Below are 17,866 nucleotides of genomic sequence, written 5' to 3'. Positions count from 1 at the left end.
CAAGAAGAGAGGCAATTCTTAATTTAGTCCTAAGTGGAGCTCAGGATCTGATCCAAGAGGTGACTTGCTGTACCACTTAAAAATAGTAACCATAATATAATTACATTAAACATCCCTGTAGTGGGAGAAACATCATAGCAGCCTAATACTATGGTATTTAATTTCCTAAAGGGGAACTACACAAATATGAAATTAGTTAAACAGAAGGTTCAGTGTCAAAACAGAAATCCCTGCAAGCTAAATGGAAACTTTTCAAAGACACCATAATAGAGGCCAAACTTAAATGAATACCCACAAATTAAAAAACAGTAAAACAACCAAAAATGTGTCTTAACAACCAAGTAAAAGAAGCAGTGGGAGACAAAAAAGCATTGTTTAAAAACTAGAAGAGAAATTCTAGTGAGGAAAATAGAAAGGAGCATAAATTCCATCAAATGAAGTGTAAAAATTTAATAAGGAAAGCCAAGAAGGAGCTTGAAGAACAGCTAGCCAAAAACTCAAAAAGTAATAGAAAAATGTTTTTTTAAGTACTTCAGAAACAGGAAGCCTGCTAAACAACCAGTGGGACAATTGGATGTTTGAGATGCTAAAGGAGCACTCACAGACAATAAGGTAATTGCGGAGAAACTAAATAAATTCCTTGCTTCAGTCTTCATAGCTAAGGATGTTAAGGAGATTGGAAATATCCTATAGCAAATTATTTTGGGATGGAATAATAAGAAGACTGTGTATTGTTTTTCAATAGCTATTCAAAATAACACAAAAATCTTTGTCAAAAGATCTTAATACTTTCATAAATATCACAGGGCAAATTCTTGTTATATTACAGTATATTTGTTGATTAAGAAAAGGAAGAGCCGACAGAAAGCTTCCTCAATGGTTGATAGTTTATAAAACAGTGGTGGGCAAATACTGGCCCATGGTAGGATCTGGTTTTCCAGGTTTAGTCTCTGGCAGGCCGCTGCCGCTATAGTTAACTGTACCTCTGTAGGGATGTGCACTTGTAACACCCATTGGCCGTGGATTGCGTAGGTAAATGTAGAGGCGGCGGCCCACCAGAGACTCTAACTCTGGCAAACTGCCTCTGTCTTTGCTATAAAACCTTTGTGTGCCTCCTGGTCATGCAATTGTGGAAGATATACCGATTCCTTAAAGATATGTACCCTTGACAGTGTATTGTTAATGCTGTTTTAGGCACTGTGAGACTGACCAAAACTCCTTCTGTACCACATGCAACATTACAGATTTCCTGCAAACTGTTGTACATAAAATCATGTAAAAAGAAAACTCACTGAGTCTCAGGGCAAACCTGGGTACATTTATTTCCTGGCTGACTGATGATCAGTCAGTCTGTGATAGTTTTGGTACAGTTCAAAGATTTCAGTGCGGCTGACAGTTGTATTTAGAGCTTAGACAGCAGGAAATGAGGAGCCCATGAAGTGAAAGATTTCTTCTCCCCCATGCTGCAAATCACTTAGAGTATGTCTACACTACAGCGCTAATTCGAACTAACTTAGTTCGAATTAGTTAATTCGAACTAAGCTAATTCGAACTAACGCATCCAGACTAAAAAACTAGTACGAATTAGCGTTTTGCTAATTCGAACTAGCATGTCCACACAGAGTAGACCCTGAACCGGGGTTAAAGATGGCTGGAAGCAGTGCCGGCAGGGCATCAGATGAGGACTTAGAGCGTGGAGCTGCTGTCTCAGGCTAGCTGAGGGCTGTACTTAAAGGGACCCGACCCCCACCCTGGACAGACAGTTCTCAGGGATGCCCCGCTTGCAAAGCAGTCCTGGCTTGGATTGCCCGGAGTACCCACAATGGGCACATCACAGCACTCGGCCATCAGACCGGCTGCACTTGCTGCAGGCTGCCATCTGCGGGGAGGGGGCAATTGGGGGGCTGCAGGAGAGGTTCCACCCCCAGAAGCCCGCAGAGCCAGCCCAGTCCTCCCCATCGGGGGCTCGTACCCCATTCCTCCCTCATCTCCTTCCACTTACCCCTCCCTAGCCCCCCTTCCTGATGTACAAAATAAAGGACAATTGTGTTCAAAAATAGAATCTCTCTTTATTGAACAAAACTGAGGGAGACTGGGAAAAGGAGGTGGGAGAGGGAAAGAGAGAGGATGGGACAGGGGAGGGCAACTACAATGATGAGGGGTTTGGAACAGGTCCCATATGAAGAGAGGCTAAAGAGACTGGGACTTTTCAGCTTAGAAAATAGGAGATGGAGGGGGGATATGATAGAGGTCTATAAAAGCACGAGTGGGGTGGAGAGGGTGCATACAGAAAAGTTCTTCATTAGTTCCCATAATAGAAGGACTAGAGGACACCAAAGGAAAGGAATGGATAGCAGGCTTCAAACTAATAACAGAAAGTTCTTCTTCGAGTGATGTCCCCGTGGGTGCTCCACTACAGGTGTCGGGCTCATCCCAGCGCCGCAAACCGGAAATTTCTTCGTAGCAGTAGCCCCCTCCGGAGGACCGCGCGTGCGCAGTGTGTCCCGCGGCGTTCGCGCCTTTTCTGCGTCGCGCGGTCCGACCCGCCAGTTCCTCCTAACCGTCCACGGCCACAGACGGATCTGGAACACGCTCCTCTCCTGAGGAGAAATCGTTTAGTCAAAATTAGATATATGTTCAGTTGTTTTCCCAGTTAGCCCCTTCCCAACGTAGTATTAGTCAGTTTTATATCGTTAGTTAGTTAGATTGGTTAATTGTTTAAAAAAAAAAAAAAAAAAACCCTGTTACTTCAACCCCCTGTTTTAATCCCGGGGGTTACACCCGGACAGCCAACCATGCCCGGTTCTCCCGGGTTCAAGAAGTGCGCCTCATGCGGTGAGGCTATGCCCGTGTCGGATGGCCACTCCCGCTGCATTCGCTGCCTAGGGGAGGGCCATATCCCTCAGAAGTGTGGCCATTGCGCCAAGCTAACGGCGCGCACGAGGCGTGACAGAGAGATGCGCCTTAAAATGCTCCTCTTCAACAAGGCTCTCCAGCCGCCGCCGACAACGGAGCGAGAGACCAAGGGTACGCACAAGACCAAATAAAAGTCCTCCGCTTCGTCCAGGAGCCTAAGTGTGGCAGACTCGAGAGCCGTGTCGGGCCACCCACAGGCGATGGAAAAGCCTTCCAAAGCCCGTAGCACATCGGCGCCGAGCCCCGCACTCTCCGTGGCATCGGCCCCGCCAACCCGTCCGGAGTCGGCACCATCATCAGCGGCACCGAGCCTCCGAGCGGCACCGCAGCCGGATTCGGTGCGGTCCTCGGCACCGAGGCAATCGGCACCGTCGGCGCATGACCGTGCCCCGACTAAGACAGCACCGGTGGCCGGCCCGGCACCGAAACCTAAACAGGCACCGAAGCCTAAGCCGCAACAACCTAAGGCACCGGACACGGCACCGAGGAAACACTCGGCATCCAGATCCCATCCAAAGCCTAGCGACGCAGCCATTCCTCATCCTCAGGGCGCGTCGGCACCGCACCGCACCGACCGATCGCTGGAAGTGGAGGAGCCGTCCCAGTCTCCCGTTTCAGCACCGGATCCGACGACCTTACACCCTCAGGTGTCGAGACAAGAAGTGCTTCCGCCTTCCTCACCTCCTGCGCCTCAATCACCACGCCTTCCAGGGGAAATCTCTGATGGGGCCTCACTTATCTCGATCCCAGATAGCCCGGTCCCCCATACTTCTAGAGCGGTACCGACGAAGGCACAGAGGAAAACACACCACCCTCGTACCCCTTCTCCAGGTTCGGACAGGGCAGCCTTCTCGCCTGGACCTTCGATTTCACCTCAAAGACGGCGGAGCCACTATCACGAGTACTCTCCTGCACGCCGTTACTATAGATCCCCGAGAAGGTCCATCACACCGCCTCACTATCACCGCTCATACTACTCCAGATCGCCGTACAGTTACTCGTACCGCTCTCGTTCCCCTCGATCACCTACCCACTCCCGCTATTATCGTCATAGGAGCACTCTGTCCTATTCTCCACAATACTCTGATCGTGCGTCTCGTCACCGCTCACCGCATTCTGAGCGTTCACGATCAATATCGAGGCGCTCACCCTTGTCTCCGAGCCGACAGCAAATATATTCGCCAACGACCCAAGGCTCTATTCCACCGGCTCAACGCCCACCAGCGCCTACGGGAGATGCGTCCACGACTTCGGTCCCACAGGACGATACCACTCAGTCACCAGTGGCGGAACACCAGTCAGTGGCCTCCCCGACAGATGTCGCTTCCTCTTCTCCTGACGATGCGGTGTTTAATGACGAACCCCCTCTAGCAGATGATTACAAACAGTTCCATGAGCTTTTTACACGGGTAGCGGATTCACAGAACCTACGCACCTCAGGGGCGCCTCCAAAACACCATGCGCTGCTCAGAAATTTACAACATTCTAATAAATCCAAGCTGGCTCTTCCTTTCGATGCCGCGATATTGGAGGTAGCCAATGACATCTGGCAAACTCCGGCGTCTATGCCTCCTACCAACAAACGCACGGACAGAAAATATTTTATCGACGCCAAGGATGCAGAGTTTCTCTTTACCCATCCTGTTCCAAACTCTATTGTGGTTGACGCAGCACAGCCAAAGGCGAGATCCGCGCAGGCGAGGAATTCCATCGCGGACAAAGAGGCCAAACGCTTGGATTTGCTAGGCAGAAAGGTCTATTCATCTGCAACGGCCACATTGAGGATGGCAAACTACTCCACCCATCTTGCCAACCACGACTTCGACAACTATTCGAAGTTAGTGCCGCTCATACAGCATCTCCCACATTCCAAAAGAGAGGTACTGAAGGCCATAGTGCAAGAGGGTTACACAGTGGCCCGTAATGCGCTCCAGAGATCTCTCGATATCGCGGACTCAGCCTCCTGCACTACCGCGACGTCCATCGTCATGCGACGAGACTCTTGGCTCCACCTGGCTTCAGTGCCAAAGGATCTACACCCTAAGGTGGAGGACCTCCCATTTGACCGAGCATCCCTGTTCGCCCAAAACACAGACCAAGTGTTTCACTCAGGAAAAGACTCTAGAAATACGTTAAGAACGCTAGGGATGTACACCCCGCCCTTCAGGCGCAGGAGAGCCTGGCCATATAACAGGCAGAGGCCGCCTCCTTCTTCGGCTTCCTACTATACCAACCAACGATTTAGACCATACGACCAACATAGACAGAGGCAGCGCCCCCAACGTCGCCGCCAGCAATCTAACAAGGCCAACAACCAGCAACAATCTACGCAGCAAGTTTGACGGACTGATCGAGAGTCTGCGAGCCATCCCTCAACTAGAACCCAACGCGAGAGTAACCAAACTCTTCAACCGCCGTCTGTATCCATACTCCCTTCGTTGGTTTGCCATCACCACAGACCGCTGGGTCAGGGAGATTGTAACCTCAGGACTCACCATTCCGTTCTCCACCTTACCTCCCACCAACCCTCCCTCCCCACCCCTTTTCAGGGACCCCTCCCACGAAAATCTGTTACGACAGGAAGTAGTACACCTACTTACCATAGGTGCGGTGGAAATAGTTCCTCCCGAATTCCATCGCAGGGGGTTCTATTCCCGATACTTCCTCACAGAGAAAAAGTCGGGGGGATGGAGGCCGATACTAGACCTTCGCGGTCTCAACCGCTACCTGCGAAGATACAGATTCAAGATGGTTACTCTGGGTTCCATCATCCCAACACTACAAAAGGGGGATTGGTTCGTGTCTCTCGACTTGCAGGACGCATACTTCCACATTCCTATCCATCCAGCTCACAGGAGGTTTCTGCGATTCACCGTCGGAGACGACCACTACCAATATGCGGTACTTCCCTTCGGCCTATCCGCAGCTCCGAGAGTATTTTCAAAGACCATGGCAGTCAAAGCGGCATACCTCTGTCGAGCGGGGATCACCATCTTCCCTTATCTCGACGACTACCTCCTCTCGGCACCTTCGAGAGAACAAGCCGAGATGGCAGTTGCCACTACAAAAGGCATCTTCGAGACCCTTGGCCTAATTATCAATCTGCCAAAATCTACTCTAACTCCGGCCCAGTCCATCGTGTTCATTGGGGCCAGACTAGACTCTACCACTGCTATGGCGTATCTGCCTACGGACAGAGCCGACACCATTCGAGACCTATCGAACGTCTTGCTCACGGCCCCGAAGGTCCCTTACCTTACCTGCCTGAAACTATTGGGCCACATGGCCTCTACCACATACGTCATAGCCCATGCTCGCCTCCGCATGCGATGTCTGCAACATTGGCTCCTCATAGCCTACAAACCGGGCATTACCAATATCAACACTTTCATAACCGTCCCTGCCCGAGTCAGGAAATCGCTCGTTTGGTGGACTCTACCTGCCAATACTCTAGCAGGCGTTCCATTCCGGGTCCAGCCCCCATCCATTCAACTGACCACGGACGCGTCCCTAATAGGCTGGGGGGCGCATATGTTGCACTACCGGATTCAGGGACTGTGGTCCCATCAGGAATCCCTACTCCATATAAACTTCCTGGAGCTCAGGGCAGTCTTCAACGCATGCCGCCGCTTTGTCCACCAGATACAGGGGACCACCATACAAGTCCTTACAGACAACATATGCACGGTTTACTACATCAACCGGCAAGGCGGGGCCCGGTCCAGGACTTTGTGTGCGGAAGCAGTGCACCTGTGGAACTGGGCGATCCGCCACAGGATCGCGCTCATAGCTTCCTATCTCCCCGGCAAAACCAATATAATTGCGGACACGCTCAGCAGATCATTCCACTCCCAACACGAATGGGAGCTCCTTCACTCTGTAGCCCTCGATCTGTTTCGGGCATGGGGTTACCCAGAGATCGACCTCTTTGCCACTCGCGACAACAGGAAGTGCCGCTCTTACTGTTCGAGAGCGGGGATAGACACCCAATCCTTGGGGGATGCCTTCCTTCTCAATTGGGGGGCGTGCCATCTCCTCTATGCTTTTCCCCCAATCCCGCTGATACCGCGGGTAATACAGAAAATACTATCAGACTCGGCGACAGTAATCCTGGTGGCTCCCTTCTGGCCGCGCCAGACTTGGCTCACGCAACTCATGCAGATGTCGGTGTCCAGACCTCAATGTCTTCCACGGATCAACAACTTGATCTCACAACAAAACGGCAACCTTCTCCACCCGGATGTCGACCGCTTGCACCTGACAACTTGGCTCCTAACTGGCTCCAGGGCCTAGAATTAACCTGCTCCCAAGCGGTCATGGATGTACTCGTGCAAAGCAGATGCCACAGCACCCAACGATCGTACATCTATAAGTGGCGTCGCTTCTCAGCCTGGTGCCAGCCACAAGCCATTAACCCCCTAAATGTGCAGATCCAGCGTATTCTAGACTACGTCCTGCATTTACACTCCCAAGGATTGGCCGCTGCTTCGCTAAAAGTACACTTGGCAGCTATTTCGGCTTTTCACGCTCCCATAGAGAGCTTTTCCGTTTTCTCTCATCCACTAATATTTGTCCACCACACAAGCCTATCCCGCAGCCATGGGACCTTGGCCTTGTACTGGACACCCTTACCCGCCCACCATTTGAACCACTTGCGACTTGTGAGTTACAAATTCTCACGATAAAGGTTACCTTTCTCCTGGCAATAGCCTCAGCTCAGCGAGTTTCAGAGCTTGCAGCACTTTCAGCGGACCCTCCATACACGATGTTCACTCAGCAGGGAGTCTCACTGAGATGTCATCCATCCTTCTTGCCAAAAGTCAACTCGTCCTTTCATGTCAATGAACCTATAATCTTCCCTACTTTCTACCCCAAACCACACGCTACACTGGAGGAAGCCCGCTGGCACACTCTGGACATTAGAAGGGCATTGGCAATTTATCTTGACAGAATACGTCCATTCCGGAAGTCTCCGCGTTTGCTATTATCACTCGCTAATCGCTCTAAAGGTCATCAGCTGTCGTCGCAACATATTTCCAAACATATAGTTAACTGCATCACCCGTTGCTACACTCTCGGGGGAAATCTCTGCCCTGTCCGCTAACCGCGCATTCAACCAGAAGTATGGCTGCCTCCACGGCTTTTATGAAAAATGTATCACTTAGAGACATATGCAGGGCAGCGACATGGTCGTCCGCATCCACCTTCGCTAGACACTATGCCCTTGACCGTCTCAAGGAGGCAGACACAGCAGTCGCTCAAGCAGTCCTTTCGTCCGTGCACAAGTAAATCCGAAGCACAATCAGTGCGAGGGTGACTGCTTCATACTCACCTGTAGTGGAGCACCCACGGGGACATCACTCGAAGAAGAAGAAAAGGTTACTCACCTTGTGCAGTAACTTCTGTTCTTCGAGATGTGTGTCCCCGTGGGTGCTCCACGACCCGCCCTCCTCCCTGCTTCGGAGATCTCTCTTGTATCTTGCAGATGTTCCGGCTAGGAGGAACTGGCGGGTCGGACCGCGCGACGCAGAAAAGGCGCGAATGCCGCGGGACACACTGCGCACGCGCAGTCCTCCGGAGGGGGCTACTGCTACGAAGAAATTTCCGGTTTGCGGCGCCGGGACGAGCCCGACACCTGTAGTGGAGCACCCACGGGGACACACATCTCGAAGAACAGAAGTTACTGCACAAGGTGAGTAACCTTTTCTTCTTCTTCACAAAACAAAGAGTCAACCTATGGAACTCCTTGCTGCAGGAGGCTGTGATGGCTAGAACTAGAACAGAGTTTAAAGAGAACTGAGATCAATTCATGGAGATTGGGTCAATGGAGTGGTATTAGCCAGGGGGTAGGAGTGGTGTCCCTGCCCAAAGTTTGTGGAAGGCTGGAGAGGGATGGCACGAGACAAATGGCTTGGTCACTGTCTTTGGTCCATCCCCTCCAGGGTCCCTAGGGTTGGCCGCTGTCGACAGACAGGCTACTGAGCTAGGTGGACCTTTGGTCTGACCCAGTACGGCCATTCTAAGCTCAGGGCTCAGGGTCGGGGGTCTCAGTGGACCACCTTGATTTTCATGCAAACCTGCTCCTGGGTGGCCAGGCTGGCAGCTCTCCTGCCCTAGACGGTCGCTTTCCTGTGCCTAGTGCGGAGGTCGTGGACGAGGTCCACGATGTCTGCACTGGACCAGGCGGTTGCCCACCTCTTGAGGTCCTGGGCAAGCTCCCAGGAGCCGCCAGCCTGGTCCCGAGAAGAGGGGGAGGGCTGGGGGGCATCGGGTGGCTGGCTCGAGCCGTACCAAGTGCAGGGTCTGCTGGCTGGGCGCTGGCAGGCTTGCACCTGGCACAGGCACCGTAGCCAGCCCGTGCCCCTTTAAGGGTTCCGGGGCCGGGAGGGGGGCAATAGAGTTTCCCTGGTGTTGGCCAGAGTGGCCAACAGGGAAAGCTGGGGAGGGCTAGCCTCCCACTAGTTCGAATTAAGGGGCTACACAGCCCTTAATTTGAAATAGTAAGTTCGAACTAGGCTTAGTCCTCGTGGAATGAGGTTTACCTTGTTCGAACTAAGCGCTCCGCTAGTTCGAATTAAGTTCGAACTAGCGGGGCTCGTCTACATTGGCCCCTTTTCCGGAAGGGGCATGTTAATTTCACAAGTCGTAATAGGGAAATCCGCGGGGGATTTAAATATCCCCCGCGGCATTTAAATAAAAATGTCCGCCGCTTTTTTCCGGCTTTTAGAAAAGCCGGAAAAGAGCGTCTACACTGGCCCCGATCCTCCGGAAAAAAAGCCCTTTGAAGTAGGAATAAGATCCTCCGGCAACATGGAGCCACAGCTCGCCCTGCACCTTCTGGTGCACTTTCTGGACTTGCTGCTGCAAGCCTGCCACCAATGGCTCGAGGCTGCCTGGCACCACCTGGTGAACGTCAGCCCCCTGCCTCTCCGCCTGGCCGCCCTGGGGGCCGTGGAGGAGCCGCGGCGGCGCCCCGGCACCGGCGTGCCACGCCGCGTCTGGCGTCTGGACACCAGCAGCGACTGGTGGGACCGCATCGTCCTGGAGCGCTGGGAGGACCGACAGTGGACCCAGAACTTCAGGATGAGGAGGGACACCTTCCTGGAGCTCTGCGAGTGGCTTGCCCCTGCTCTGCGCAGAAGGGACACTCACATGAGACCTGCCATCCCCCTCCAGAAGCGTGTGGCCATCGCCCTCTGGAAGCTCTCCACGCCAGACAGCTACCGATCCGTTGGGAACCAGTTCAGCGTGGGGAGATCCACCGTCGGAGCGGTGCTCAGGCAGGTATGGCACTCGTCGGCCACCGAGCCGGGGGGAGGGGGGCTGCAAGGAGGGGATGGGCTGCCCCAGGGACAAAGGGGGGGTGGGAGGAGGCGAAAGCGCCGCGCACCGGAGGGGTCGGTCTGTCCCGGCCGTACTACACGCCGCCAGGGGGGTTGCTACCGGGAATGGGGCGCGGGGCACTGCCAGGGCACGAACGCTCCCAGCCACCCGGGCGCCCCACTGATTGGCGCTTTGCTGTGTCTCTCTCCGCAGGTGGTCAAGGCCATCAACCGGGTGCTGCTCCGCAGGGTGGTCCGCCTCGCCGACCCGGACGCCGTCATCCGGGGCTTCGGCGCCCTCGGCTTCCTCAACTGCGGGGGGGGCCATCGACGGGATGCACATCCCCATCCGTGCCCCGGAACACCAGGCGTCCCGGTACGTCAACCGCAAGGGGTAGTTCTCCATGATTCTGCAGGCCGTGTGTGACCACCGGGGACAGTTCCCGGACATTAATGTGGGCTGGTCCGGCAAAGCACGCGACGCCTGGGTGTACCGCAACTCCTCCGTGTGCCAGCGGCTGCAGGCCGGGACCGTCTTCCCCGACCGCCACATCAGGGTCGGGGACGTGGACATGCCCGTGTGCCTGGTGGGGGATGCCGCCTACCCACTGCAGCCGTGGGTGATGAAGCCCTACACGGGGCACCTCAATCCCTCCCGCCAGGCCTTCAATACCAGGCTGACCAGGGCCCGCATCGTGGTGGAGGGGGCCTTCGGGCGACTGAAAGCCCGCTTTCGATGCCTCCTCACCCGTCTGGACCTGGCCGAGCACAACATCCCTCCCGTGGTGGCAGCATGTTGTGTGCTCCACAATTTGTGTGAGCGGAAGGGAGAGGCTTTCCTGCCAGCCTGGATGGCTGAGGTTGACCGCATGGCTGGACACTACAGTCAGCCCCGCACCGCCGCCATCCGGGAAGCCCAGCGGGAGAGCTTCCTGGTGGAGGAGGAGGACTGGGGCCTTCTTCCACCCTACCCCCTTTCCCCTTTCCCCTCCCTACCTACTGTAAAATAAAGACACCTGTTTTTCAAACAAAACCGTATGTTTATTTAACATAAATGGGGTGGGGGGAGGGAGGGAGAAGGTGGGAGAGGGAGGGGGAAACCTGGGACGAGGGAGCTGGAAGGGGAGGGAAGGGAGGAAGGGAAAGGAAAGCTCAGTGGTGGGAGTCCGGCTGCCTCTCCCGTCTCGCCACACTTCGGGTCCGGGGGCGTCGGTGGGAAATGGTTGTGGAGAGGTGGGGGCAGGAGGGACAGGGGGTGTGGAGGAAGCAGGAGCGGGAGCAGGAGGGGGAGCAGGAGGAGCAGGGGGAGCAGGAGGAGAAGGGGGAGCAGGGGGAGGAGGAAATGGGAAGCGGTCGAGCAGGCTCTGGAGGTGGCCTCGCGGGGCACGGCCCTGCTCCTCCAGAGCCTCCAGACTCCTCCGGCGCAGCCTCAGGTCCTCCTGGACCCAGTGGTCCTGGGTGCGGAGCTGGTGGTCCATGAACCGGAGGTGCCGCCTTTGGTACTCCTCCTCGTTCCTGGCTCTCCTGCTTGCCCGGTCACGGGCAGCTGCTGCAGGCGGTGTGGTGCGCCCTGCAGGCCCAGGTGCTGCATCTTTGTGGTCAATTACCCCAGGGGCCCAGGTGTGTGAAACCCAGCTCCCCTCTGCAAGGCCAGGGCCCCTGCAGGATCCCCAGCTGCTGCTCCTTGGTGGGCAAGGCCCAGGCGCACGGTCCTGGGGCTCCCTCTCACCCCAGCCCCCCGTACACATAAGGGGAACACGATTTTACTCAAATGTGGACGCCTCCCCGGCCTCGGACGACACAGGCGAGCGGCTCTGTGGGGTGCCTCGGGGGTCCCGGGTCCTGGGCAGGCTGGCGGCAGGCTCATGGCTCTCAGAGCCCTCCTCCTCCTCCTCCGTCTCCAGGAGTGGGCCCTCTGCCCTGGGGTCTATCACGTCCCGGGCGGTAGGGACGGCATGAGCCCCCAGGAGGTGGTCCAGAGCCTGGAAGTGGGGGCACGCCTCCGGGTCGGCCCCTGGCTGGCAGGCCCAGGAGTAGGACTGCCGCAGGTCCTTAATTTTGCACCGGACCTGCTCCCGGCTGCGCTGGTGGCCCCTGGCGGCCAGGCTGGCAGCCATGCGGCCGTAGACGGCCGCGTTCCTGTGGCTAGTGCGGAGATCGTGGACATTGGAGGCTTCCCCCCAAACCTCGATGAGGTCCACGATCTGCGCACTTGACCAAGCGGGTGCCCGCCTTTTGCGCCCCCGGGCAGGCTCCTGGGAGCCGCCAGGCTGGTCCTGGGGAGCAGTGGAGGGCTGGGTGTCATCGGGTGGCTGGCTCATGGTGTGGTAGGTGCAGGGTCTGCTGGCACGGTTGCTGGCAGCCTTGCAACTGGCACAAACTGTGTAGCCAGCCCGTGGCCCTTTAAGGGCTCCGGGGCCGGGAGGGGGGCAATAGAGTTTCCCTGGTGTTGGCCAAAGTGGCCACCAGGGAAACCTGGGAAGCCTTAGCCTCCCACTAGTTCGAATTAAGGGTCTACACAGCCCTTAATTCGAACTAGCTAGTTCGAACTAGGCTTAATCCTCGTAAAATGAGGTTTACCTAGTTCGAACTAAGCGGTCCGTTAGTTCGAATTAAGTTCGAACTAGCGGAGCGCTAGTGTAGCGCCTAGGAAAGTTAGTTCGAACTAACGGACGTTAGTTCGAACTAACTTTGTAGTGTAGACATACCCTAAGAGATCATACACCAGCTGAGAATTGGTCAACATAATTTTTTCCTTCCACAGCATGCTGTGCTGTACACTGAGGAGGGGGTGAGCATGCTGGCTTAAGAGTTGACTGTACCAGTTTTATGACCTCTATGAGTTCCCTGTCTACTACCCTCATCATTCTATGAGGAAATTCTCATTGTAGCAGCTGCAGCTAAGAAATACATTATTGAGTTCCAATTACTAGCTCTTGAGAAATCTCAAACATGGGTGGGGGGGAGTCAATTAAAGATGTTTAAATTCAAAATAAATGTAATATACATTTGTTTTGTGACTATTTATACAACGTTACCAACACATAGTCGTTTGTCACTAAACATGACCATCAGATTTTGGTTCTTCTGCAATAAAAGTACCTTTTTAATATGTATTTGGTAGATACTGTCAAAATAATTTAATATATTTATTTATGACAGTAGGTCAAAAGGTGTACATATATAAAATATTTCAACAGATCCTAAATGTGGACAAATTAAATTATTCGAATCTCCTCTCAAAGCCTTTTTCACAGCTGAACTTTCTCTGCTTTGTGCCTTCATGCTGTTGTTCATACTTTGTCAGAGTTCCATCCCCGCTCCACAAAGAAGTTCTGGATTACAATCTTATTGGCTGGCTCAGTATAATTGTTTTTGGCTCAACTGCTGCTATTTGTGGTATCAGCTTGCCCTTGTTCAGAAAACATATTTTTCCAAAGAAAGAGATTAAAAGTCTTTTCAGTTATAGTTTAATTTAGTTTATTGAACTCCAGAAACCTGTGGGCTGTCTCCATGCTGCTTCTACCCATCTTCACAACTACATTTGAGAATTTCCTTCCTAATTTCTGCAACTCTTTTTGTGTCTTTTTTAGTGTCAGATTCTTAGTTCAGCACTTTTTCCACTTCTCTATACCCTGTTCTGAATCACAGTCTCTTCGCAATTGCTGTAAATCAACTATTCCTTTATAAAAAAAAAAAACCCAGGCAATTGGATTTGATGGTTGAGTATAACATAGCTGCCCACATCCTTGGTACCTACAACTCTCTCCCCTTGTTTTTTTCATCAGTATTTTATCTGTTTCCAGTCCTTATGGCCATCATCTGTATCCTCTCTTCATTGTTAATGGAGATTGCTTTTTGGTATAACACTTTTCAGTCTCCCCAATCAGCCTTTGCTGTCCCTTTCCAAACCTTCATTGCCCAGCTGAATTTCTGACATCTTTTGTAACAGGTTCATTTTTTGCTGATGTCCTCTTTCCTCTTTCCTACCAGTGTCTGGAGCAGACACAAACCAGCCCCTTCCTACACTGTACACATCTTCCATGCTGATGGAAGTTCTTTGCAGGAGGGCAATAATTGGTGGAAATCCATCTTTCTTTTAATGTGGAGATGTCAGCTGCTCTGGCTGAAGGCAGTCTAACCAACTAGTTAGAGCTGGCATCAGGAATTGACAACTAAGCTCAGAGCTGGAATCAGTAATTAGAAGCTGAAGCCAAGGGTCAAAACAGAACAGGAACTGAAGTTAGCAGGCTATAAGGGAATCAAAATAGGGTCAGGAAAGAGGGAAATCTGGGAGTAAGGCAAGGGCAGCAGGAACAAGGTAACAGAGAAGCAGGCACAAAAGTTGCTGTGGAGTCCAGCAAACTGGCAACAATATCCGTTAGCTCCTAGGTGGAGGCATGGCCAGGTGGCTCTGTGCACTGCCTCCACTTACAGGCACCATCCCTGCAGCTCCTATTGGCTGCAGTTCCCAGATAATGAGAGCTAAAGAGACAGCACTTGGGGCAAGGGGAGTGCTAGGGTGCTTTTGTGACTGGGCATTCCGGTCAAAAACCAGACACTTGGCTGGCAACCTGGAGTGCAGGAGGGGTCTCAGGGCTGGGAGAAGGGATTGGATGTGCGAGAGAGTAAGTATAGTGAAAGGCATGCAGGAGATCTGGCTCATAGTTTTGTAGTGTATGAATTCTGCCCACAATATTTTAAAATTCTAAAAAATTGCATATTTTATTTGTCAAAATAACAGTTTCAGTTATTTTGGTAATTTATTTCAAAATACCTGTCAGTAAATATGTCTCACTTCTTCTGCCAAGAGTGCAGGGAACTAGATTAGATGACCTCCTGAAGTCTGTTTCAGTCCTATGACTGTCTGTAACAATATAGGCCACAAAAAAGATTATCCTATGTAGAGAGCTAATGAAACACAGATGACAGCCCAATTTATGTTTCTCTATTATGTTTTTGTTGGTCTCTGCATTCTGGGAATGTCACTCTTGCCCACTGGGCACATTTTTGGGGGGAAACTTTACTCCTCTGGACTTTTTGTTGATTCTTGTTTTTTGTCTGGCCCCAGTAGAGTTACCATATTTAAATTTCCAAATATATGACAATGCAGGGAGGAAGGGAAGGAGAAGCTGGATGGGGAATATAGTTGGTGGGTACTGAGGAGGCTTTTAGTGGGTGCTGTAAGGGTATGTATAATGGGAGACGATATTTGTGATGCTGGGGGAGTATTTGGGGTGTTGGAAGGGTGTATGTACTAAGAGGTATTTGGAGAGTACAAGCTTATTAATTAGTTTGCCTCTTTGTCAAAGAAAAATGGACATGCATCAGTCTTTGTAATCTGAGTAGATTTCCTAAGCACTTTAATCAAGTTCACTAGTAAAGATAACACATTAAAATATAAGTTTAACTACAGAAAGATAGTTTTTAAGTGATTTAAGTGGTAGTCATAAAGGTCAGAGATAGTTACCTAAGAAAATAAAAAGTAAACAAGCAGTCTAAATCCTCATATTTCAGGCTAAGCAAGACTTGAATCAAAAAGCTTTTCTCACCTTACTGGATGTTGCAGGCAGGTTACGGTTCTTATTACACAGGGTGAATTTCCTTCTTAGCTTGGGACCAGTCTCCCCAGTTCTTGTTGCCTTCAGAGTAGGTGGGGGAGGAGAGAGGTGCTCTCATGGTGCCACTCCCCCTTTTTTTAAACCCTCAGTTCATATGCCTGGAAAAACATCAACCCAGATATGTTCTAGTGATCTTTGGTGAATCACAGATTCGAGCAGTTCCTCTTCTATAGTGCTGGTACAGCTGTCTCTTATTAAATTGTAAATCTCTTGTTTATAGTTCCCCTACTGGTCAGTGGTTGTTTAGAATGCAGTAGGCTGTGGGTCACCATCTTTATTGCCACTGAAGAGTTATCAGTGTGCATATCCCAGAATTATAGTGTATTTCAATAGTAATGTTGCAAAAACTCATAATTTCATACACAATAATGATGTACATATTTTGACAGAACAATGAGTTTCAACAAAACATGATCTTTCATGTTGTACCTCAAAGGGCATGATTTGTCTGAAAGATCACAACCACATACAAATGATGAATATGAGGATAATAGGGTGCTACTTGAAGATACAATGCATCATACTGACCCACCTTAGACTATTCCACAAGGATCCTTTTTTATATATATCCACCCTAAATTTTGTCCCATAGTAGATTCTGATTTCTATGTAAATCAGTCCATAAGCTTACCTGTGATTTTTCCTAAGCCTCAGAGTACAGAGGAGTAACAGAGATACTCCATTCACTGAACATGCATTGAGCATTCGTGTTCTTTCTTCAGAGAACAAAATCCTTTAGAAGTCATCACAGGTTTTTCTTTGCTGTACAGATGTATCCATAGAAGGCATTATTTATTCATTACATACATGACATTAATTTTACCTTTATAGAATCTTATCAGGCTAGACAACCAGAATTATTGGAAATTATATGAATTTATAAAATATAGATTTAATCCCTGCTCCATCATGGGCTTCCTGTGTGATTTGGGGCAAGTCATTTGCCTCTCTGTGCATGAGTTCCCCATATGTGAAAATGGGGATAATAGTACTTCCCTGTCTCAGAGAGGTGCTGTGAAGATAAATATATTAAAAGAATGTGAAGCATTTTGAGATCTACTGATATAAAGCATTCTAGAAAACGTAGATATTATTATCATCACTTTTACAAATTCTTTTGAAATTCTCTATAATGTTTTATTAATGAGTTCTCAGAAGATAGCACTTAAATTCAGAAAAATTGAAAACATATGCTTATTATATTATGTTTTATGTTGTTCAAAATATTTACTTTAAAAATGGACTTGAGCCACGGAATTGTGATCTGGAGTCCAGGCATCCCAGGACTTGAGTTAGGTAGAGTGTAGTGATAAGGGAAGGCTGTGAAATTCATACCAGGATTTAGATTTTTAAATACCCCCCTCCTCTGAAGTGCTAAATGAGCTACTTTTTAGTTCTTTAAAGTGCCACATCAAACTTCTCAAGCCTCTAGAATGGCAAGGTGTTACACTAATACTGAATACATGTTCTTTTCGTGCTTAATAGTTTGAACTGATATATTTTATAGTTCACTCAGTATAGATGTACAAGCAATTATGCAATATTGGAACATATATCTGGCTCTTACATTCTGTTCTTCTTCAAGTGCTTGACATGTCCATTCCAAAATAGGCGTGTGCATGCCCCAAGCACAGTTGCTGGAATTTTATATTAAAATGGTATATGTTGGGTTGGCTCCATCACCATCTGGTGCCATGCACTTAAAGCACTGTATAAATGACCTTGCTAACGCTACTTCCCTTCATTTCCTTCTTATCACACACAGTGGTTGCTGGAAGTCCTTTCACTGCTCACACAATTCCTCTTAGAGCCTTTCCCTATTTCTTTAGTGTAAATACTTACTGTAGTTTGCTAGTTAGTAGTTAGTTCTAATAGTTGAATAATTTTGATAGTTTTGGATGCCTCCACTCTTGGTTAACAAAGTTGCCCACCTTCTTGGTGCCAGGGGATACCTCAGTTGCCAGGCAAATTGATGAATTGTCTCAAGTGCTTAGAAGAATTTCACAG

The 17,866-nt window shown here is 50.6% G+C and overlaps 1 protein-coding gene and 1 long non-coding RNA gene across 2 annotated transcripts in view; one reads left to right on the top strand and one right to left on the bottom strand.

Annotated features, from left to right (window-relative positions):
• The window catches only part of FBXL13 (F-box and leucine rich repeat protein 13), a 229,336-nt gene that overhangs the window by 129,906 nt on the left and 81,564 nt on the right, over positions 1-17,866 (top strand). The window lies entirely within an intron of this gene.
• Positions 2,011-16,040, bottom strand: LOC142829095 (uncharacterized). The gene is made up of 3 exons (XR_012903346.1): positions 15,791-16,040; positions 5,517-5,643; positions 2,011-2,600 (listed from the first exon to the last, which is right to left on the bottom strand). It is a non-coding gene; the product is annotated as an uncharacterized LOC142829095 (long non-coding RNA).

Source organism: Pelodiscus sinensis, chromosome 1 (assembly GCF_049634645.1).
Source record: "Pelodiscus sinensis isolate JC-2024 chromosome 1, ASM4963464v1, whole genome shotgun sequence".
Lineage (NCBI taxonomy): Eukaryota > Metazoa > Chordata > Testudines > Trionychidae > Pelodiscus > Pelodiscus sinensis.
This window is presented reverse-complemented; position numbering and strand designations above follow the sequence as displayed.